Source organism: Lissotriton helveticus, chromosome 8 (assembly GCF_964261635.1).
Source record: "Lissotriton helveticus chromosome 8, aLisHel1.1, whole genome shotgun sequence".
NCBI classification, from domain to species: Eukaryota; Metazoa; Chordata; class Amphibia; order Caudata; family Salamandridae; genus Lissotriton; species Lissotriton helveticus.
Genome location: NC_136069.1, coordinates 440,517,936 through 440,526,197, shown reverse-complemented (window position 1 = coordinate 440,526,197; position 8,262 = coordinate 440,517,936). Strand labels below are relative to the sequence as shown.

General features: G+C 43.4%; 1 non-coding gene across 1 annotated transcript; it reads right to left on the bottom strand.

Annotated features, from left to right (window-relative positions):
* Window positions 1-7,664: 7,664 nt before the first annotated feature.
* LOC144774660 (small Cajal body-specific RNA 2) lies at window positions 7,665-8,033 on the bottom strand. The gene has a single exon (XR_013600422.1).
* Between the last annotated feature and the right edge of the window lie 229 nt (window positions 8,034-8,262).

Sequence of the window (8,262 nt, the reverse complement as noted above, 5' to 3'; positions counted from 1 at the left end):
TTGAGCTATGCCAAAATTACATTAACTGGATAGTTTCAGTGGGACATCCATGTAGTCTTGGGCACCTCGCGCCATATGTTGATTGCCTGAACATGGCCATTTCTGAGCGAATATATTGTAAATATGTTGTACATAGGCTGTATATAATAGGTCACCTCTCATCAGTGTAAGAGGACCATTGCCGATCCACGGCTGCATTAACACTATATGGAAAATAGATGTGATAATACACAAACTCCCACCCACATGCACGCACATCCACCTATTTGTAGGGTGATTACGCAATATGAGGTGTTGGTAATGTGTAGATAGACATATATGTATATATGTATATATTGACCATTACAAGATGGCGCGTATTTGGGAGGAGTGCAGTCCTCTGTTGATATCAACTGAGAGGTGGTACCTATGTATGGAATTACCTATATTAAATGCACCGGTTTCTCTATGTGTAAACACACTGACGAAGGCCTAGTGCTGAAACGCGTCTGTGGCGTACTTGTAGTTAATAAACTACTGTGTGAGCAAGATACCCCCGAGTGCTGTCGTTTCTTTCCCGGGATCCTGGGATGGTAAAGAGCGCAATATATATATATATATATATATATATATATGAATAATCACAGACCCAATCTCCGAATTGAATGGAGAAACACAGGTACAGGCCACAACGTGCTGCTAGTTGTAATTTCGGTGCAACTTTATTCTGTGCAAATTGACATGCCACGTTTTGGCCGTGTTACTACGACCTTGATCACAAGATACACATATATATCCACTCCACTTTCCCAAGTGCTTCCTAGCACAAACAGGATCACGGACTCAAGTATAACTGTTGCCAGATTTTATTTGCTGTGATGGAAAACGTACATGCCTCAGACGCATTTCGGACACTAGGCTGTGTCCTTGTTCACTATATATGTATGTATATATATTATCTCGCAAAGATGAAGTGTCCACACAGGAGCACTTAAGCCGATCACACCATCTGATACCGGAATTCGATCGCAACTGTGCCTTCATAATGACCGCACACTGTTAGTGCTCACTAGACACTTTGACCATTGCGAGGGCGCTATTTGTTGGCAGCACAAAACGGATTAATAAAGCTAATTGAATAAAACAAACATCATGTAATTATAAAAAACACCCTTCCCAGAATGCACTTTACTTAACAATAGAGTGCACATGTATATAAACAGGAAACTGACAAAGGACTTCTTGTTAACACTACCATGATCAAGAACAGAGTTCGAAACGCTTAGGAGATTTGCAATTGAATAAATGACTTTAAAAGCCAAAAGGAGTGCTGCGTTATCATCTTTGCGGGATAATTGTCCGCGAGACACTGTCCTGGTCTCGCCGCAGGCACCAACTGTCAAGGCGCTCCTCTCGCACAGGACATTGTGCGTTTCAAAATATATATATATATATATATATATATATATATATATATATATATATATATATATATATATATATATATACCAAAACAATACCCTTTCAGGTATATGCAAAATAGAAGCAAAGAACTCTGGGCAGTTCCCAAGTTAAGGTGGAGAGCAGCTCCTGTAAAGAGCACCCTACAACACCAGTGACACTCTATATTTGCTCACCTTAAATGTCTGCTTTTCTATCAGTCTTTAAGATGAAAACTTGACAAATCTTCACAAAAGTTTCAAAAAGTGTCCCCTTTTTGGTTCAGCTTCTGTGTTGAAAGTTTCTGGTGATCCGTAAAGTAGGGCTGAGAAAAAAGGCAGGTCACAAAACGTGTTTTCCCCCTGTTACATCCTTTGGGATTTTTCCTTTTTTTTAACATGACCACAGCCTGAGCTGCTGAACGGAATTACACCAAATTTGGCAGATAGCTAGATGGTGGTATAGAAAGTGTGCTTTTCGTAATTTGGTGTAAATCCATTCAGTAGTTTCAGAGATATTAAAGTTTTAAAAATATAGATATCTGGGGAAGATAGTCCTTGCAGTGGACTCGCTGATCCTACTAAAATTTGATTGGTTGCCAACATTTCAACCAGGAAGTGTTGGCAGCCATCTTGAGACTCATCTTGAAGCTGAGTCCCATATAAAAAGTAAAAAATAATGAAAAGGGGGCAGGGTAGCAATAACCTGACCTCTAGATATGGTGGGGGGTCCCACAGAGACCTGGCTGGGATTAAAAGCATTTTTAGACAGCGATCCAGCTGTAGTACAAAATAAGGAAGAGTGAACCGCAGTGATATCGGAGAGCCGCTGCGAGGTCAGTGCTACCCAACCCCACACCGCGAGGCATACCCCACCACCGAGGGTCTGAGAAGAGCCTTACCGGCACCGCAGCAACGGCCAGAAATCGAAACCGAAGGTATTAAAGGGGGCTGCCATCTTGGGGTGGTCATGTCGATAACAAGACAAACAATAATTGTTGTGGTCAAAGAGAGCAAAGTAAGAAGCCCGCGCAAGCCAAACTCGAGCTGAAACTGGCAAGGGGTACTAGTGGTGCGATCAAACAAGAAGGAAACAGAAAGCCACGATACTGCGATAGCGCTCGGTGGAGACCCAACGGAAAGCGCAAAACCGAAAGCAATACAAGGGGGCCGCCATCTTGAGGAGACCCACCATGGAGGGCACAACGCCAGCGCTAACAATAACAAAAGTGCTCGCAAGTGACTAATAGATCGAACAGCGTAACAAATCATAGGCGTTCAAAAGTGCCAGAGATTTACGTAGGACCGCCATCTTGCAGTTACACCCGAGAAGGTTCAACGAGAGCGACAGCAGTCCCCCGTGCGCCAACAGACGAGAACAGATCGAGCGCACACACGAGGAATGGCAATAGCGGTCTGATTAATCGAGCGACTCTTCCACATCCAGCTCAACTCGGAGAAACCGAGCAGAAGATACCGCAAACGGGAAAAAAAAGAGAGCCCTACCAGTGCGTGAATTACACTGCCAGTGGAGTACAGAACCAGTGGCAATGCAAATGCAGAAACAACCGAACAAGGCCAGAGCAGACCACCGTGGGCACACCTAGGGCGACTACGGCAACAGCACTAAACAACCAACTGCCTACCCAAGACCTGCTTGAAAGAAGCGCGATGGCGCAGCACTAAAGAGGACCTATAAATTCTGCCCATGTCAACTTACAAAGCTAAAAGCAAACAAACAGTAGGGCCTACCCCCCTACACACCACGGTAACCACACAGAAACTAAACAAATCTGAAAACAGAAGGTAGCGGCCATCTATGTCCGAGGTGGGGGGCGGAAGCAGAGAAGTCGCATCACAGTTTGCAAGCTGTGAACGGCAGGAATCAAGAGAGAGAGGCTGGTAACAAGACAAAAAAAGGGTCAGACTGTGCCAGGCTAAACCGCCCTTGACCACTCAAACAAAGAAGCCCAGTCACGGCAGAGAACACGAACCAAGGGGGCCAAGCACACTAAGGGCCAGATGTAGGTAGCCAAATACCGGTCGGTAACGGCCGATTTCGGCCGTTACCGACCGGTATTTGGCTTTTGACATGTAGGTGGGTCGGAATTTACAGAATCGGTATATTTACCGATTCGGTAAATTTACCACTTTGGTATTTTTCCGAATCGGTAAATATACAGATTCTGTAAATCCATATGTAGGTGGCACAGTTTGCAGTGCCACAGGCCCTTAGGATTTCTTATTTTACCACCCAATCCTATTGGGTGCTAAAATACCGAATTCCAGTGTACATGCACATCTGTGCATGTACACCTATGCCATGTGACACAGACATGCCCTTAGGGCATGTATGTGTGCCACATGGCACACAAGCCTGCAATTGGGGTGCTACAGGTTGTCAAAGTGACACCCCGTTCCCCCTGCCAGGATTCGGTATTTACCGATTCTGTAAATACCGAATCGGTATTTCCCATTGATTCCTATGGGCTTCAAGGCCCATAGGAATCAATGGGAAATACCGTTTCGGTATTTACAGAATCGGTAAATACCGAATCTTACAGAATCGGTAATTGTAAAATAAAAATTACCTACATCTGCCTACTTCCAATTTACCTACTCTTAAATACCGAATCGGTATGATTCGGTATTTAAGAGTAGGTAAATCGGAGTTACCTACATCTGGCCCTTAGAGAAGATCGTACAAAGGGTGCCAGAGCAAAAAAGGAACTCCAAGCAGAGAAGACCACAACCAAGAACAACTACAATACCACACAGGCAGAGGGACAACGAGCCACACCATGATTTCCCACAAGTACAAGCAATCCAGTCTGCACCACAAAGCAGCAACAAAAAATTCGAACTCCTACAAGCAAAGAGGGAGCTAATAAAAATGGCCGGCAATGAAGGGAAACTAGCTCAACAGCCAAAAAAAACTAAGCCTGAAGGCCACCTAGAGTCCCCCATTAAGCAAAAATCGGACATCAGCAGCACACGGACCGCATACTCAAAAAATTGGCTGAAGTCCACGACTTGGCAAAAACTACAAACAAGCATTTGCAATGCAATAGGTCTCGCATTAGGAAAGTTTGAGCTATTAGTATTGTAAATTACACAGTTTTTATTTATGTGTTAGTTTTGAAAATAGACAACTTAATAGCTTTGTCATTTACAATGCTAATAGTTTTAACTTTCGCAAATGTGACACCTATAGCATTTGTAATGCAATATGTGTTGTATTTACGTGACTTAGATGTATTGATATTACAAATAACAATGGCTTTTAAATTTTTTATATTTAATACTTAAATAAAAGATATTGCCATTTATAATGGCAATAGCTTAAACTTTTGTAAATAATTTTTGGGAAGATTATGTTAATTGTATTTTATTGTGACGAAAATCCAAGAACAGAAGTGAAATATTAACATATTTTTGTGACATTTGTAATAAAGCTTGAAACATTGAGAGAACATATTTGAACCAGTTGTTGAATCGTTGCACAGATTGATGCTGTGGTGGTGCTGAGTGATGTTGTGGTGGTGATGAGTGATGCTGTGGCGTTCAGTGATGCTATGGTAGCGCCTAGTGATGTTGTATTTCCCATGAGTGATGTTGTGGTGGTGCTGAGTGATGCTGTGGCGAAGCGATAGATAGATAGAGGGAGGGCGATAGATAGATAGAGGGAGGGCGATAGATAGATAAAGGGAGGGCGATAGATAGAGGGAGGGCAAAAGATCGATAGACAGAGTGATGGCGATAGATAGAGTGAGTGAGTGCGATAGATGGAGTGTTTTTAAGTTGCATTGAGTAGTGTAAGTATGAGGTGTGTAATTATATGGCACTGAGTGGTATTATGTGGAGTGTATTTACGTTGCATTGAGAATAGTAATTATATGGCGTGTAATTATATGGCACTGAGTGGTATTTGGAGTGTATGTTGCATTCAGTGTAGTGTAATTATGTGCTGTGTAATTATGTGGCACTGAGTGGTATTTGGAGTGTATGTCGGATTGAGTGCAGTGTAATTATGCGGCGTGTAAATATGTGGCACTGAGTGGTATTTGGAGTGTATGTTGCATTGAGCGCAGTGTAATTATGTAGCATGTAATTATGTGGCACTGAGTGGTATTGTGTGGAGTGTGTGTTGCATTCAGTAGAGTGTAATTATGTGGTGTGTAATTATGCGGTACTGAGCTGTATTTGTAGTGTATGTTGCATTGAGTGCAGTGTAATTATGTGGCAGTGCAGTGTGTGTGAGGCAGCGCAGTGTGTGTGTGAGGCAGCGCAGTGTGTGTGTGAGGCAGCGCAGTGTGTGTGTGAGGCAGCGCAGTGTGTGCGTGAGGCAGCGCAGTGTGTGCGTGAGGCAGCATAGTGTGTGTGTGTGTGTGTGTGTGTGTGTGTGTGTGTGTGTGCCATAAATGTGTAGTTAGTGTGTTGGCAAAGGGTCATCTAGTTTGGCTTGGGCCTGTCTCTGGAGCGAATGAACAATATTCTAGTGGAGAAAGAGTGCTGTGGCAGATCTGGTAGCCTGGTGTCACATGAGCCTTCTTTGCGCATCATTAGTCGTTTACTTTCATGAAAAGGAGGTGCTAAGAAATTTGAATCTGGAAAGTTTGGCAAAGAAGGTTAGATGGACTTGTGTGAACGAGGTCAACCATTGTACACAGAGTATGCGGGCCTTATGGGGAATTACAAATATAATTGGGAGTTGAGGAATAAGCACATGATCGGAGAAGACAAGAATTTTGATTTTGATCTGTCCAGTGTTTAATTGCTACAAGGCAATCCAAGAGTTTCTTTTGGAGGTGGGGGATACAGAGAAAAAGATCTGTGTGTCATCATTAAGGAATTAAAAAGAGAATGCACAAAATAACATGGTTCACGGTGCAAAATGAGAATAGGAGAGACTTAGGGGCCGATTCTTGGCAAATGGTAGGGAGGGAACTAGGGCAGTGATAAACAGCCAGGGGTGGTAAGATAAGATGAGGTTCTACTTTTCCAAACAGTCCCCAGTCTCTAGTGATGAGTGGGGAGACTGGCCACATTTATAGAAAGGAGCAGAATGCTTGGTAAATCAGATTTTAATATTTTTCGAATTCTGCATCAAGTGCATGTACACCTGGACCACTCTTCTTCCCCAGAAAAGCACCGGTAGACTTTCCTAGGACGATTTTAAATGTGTCTTTATCATTTTTGAAATAGGGTCTTCAGAACTGGTCACAGAATCCCACATTTAACCTCATATTTTCTCTTGTTCCTTGGGGTTCTGTGCTCTACCTGCGTTGCTTTGCACCTGATTGTATGAACTGAAGGTAACACCTACAAGCCAGTTTCACAGCTCTTTTGAATGGCACCTCATTAAATGAATTGCCTTTAAGGAGTGAGAATAACTGTTCCTACTCCGGATATTTGTCAGGGGCACGGGCCTGTACATGAAACTTTCATGTGGCATTGAATGGCCATCAGAGCTGTCACAGACATTTTGAACATGTGCAGCAAAGATGATTCTCCCTCACAAATGTATAGTATTTTTCTATGCAACGGCTGAGTGCATGCTGTTTTGATTTCAATTATTTCCAGTCTTGTTATCTTTAAATAAGAGCATCTGCATGCACCAGTAATGTACAGGTATATTCCTATCACGAAGACATTGAAAATCATTTTGCACTATTCATAAGCTTCTAAAACACAAACAGTGGATGACGTAAACAGAGTCTGGTGTATCTTTCTTTTAGCTTCTGCATACATTGCATCAGATCCCGGAGTACTTTCTGATATCTTCAAAACCTTTAAAAAATGTTTCATTCAAAGATGTGATTTATGACCCAACATTGTACTCACACATCCTGCCCATAAGTCCGGCATTGCTTTGCTAGACCAAAAGCACTGTGACCTGCGGCCTCTGCGGCACGGTAATTCACACATAATACCTGCTTTCTGGAGCATGGGATTTCCAACTTGCGGCACCCATTCCACTGAGGGAAAAGCTTAGCAGTGTCCAGTGAAATATAATCGCGGCACAGCGAAAAGCTCCGCCGTGTACAGCGGCACCTAAACATTACAAAACAAGTGTCGTCATGAAAAGTATGCCGAGATTACTTTCTCAAACGACAATGCCTACACGGACAACCTTCACCCTGCCACATTAAAGATCCTGTAACATCAAGTCCTCTCGAATGCTAACGTAACCATCAAACTCCCCAAAAGAAACATCTAGGAAGCAGGTCCGCTTTTCTTCGGAGCTCAGATCAGGATCGCTGAATACTCATGGGCGAGTTCGGTGCTCTGGGCCGAAGCCTCGCACCCCCAGCCTAGTATATCTGATCGAATCATCACGTCTGAGCCCCGGAGGACGGGATCCGCTGCCTGATTTGAAAGCCTCTGCGCACAGGGCCCAACAACGGGGCTAGCGACCGAGGAAGTCTTCTCATCCAAGCCCGAGGCCGGCGGCGGAGAACCCAGCCGGTCAAATAAGATCAATGTGTAATGAGTGCTGAGCGGGACCTCAAACACACGGTTCTCCCACACACAGAATCACCTCTCATGCACAGCCACACACACTCACAAACCCATTCAACCATCTCACCGCTCAGCACACGGCCGCTCCAATTTCTCGCGGGTTTATACACATAAAATACGCCCAGTGCATTCTGGGAATCATTTGCCGGGTCATCATTACCGAAAGATAGAAGATGGACAACAAAGCTAGGGCCCAATTGCACGAGATAAGGCAAAATATATGGCACCTAACACCCATTATTTGTCGAAGAAATTAAATCTATAGTGAAAAAATCTTTCTTTTTGTCTTAAGAGTGATTATTAAGGGAAAAAGGTGCAATGT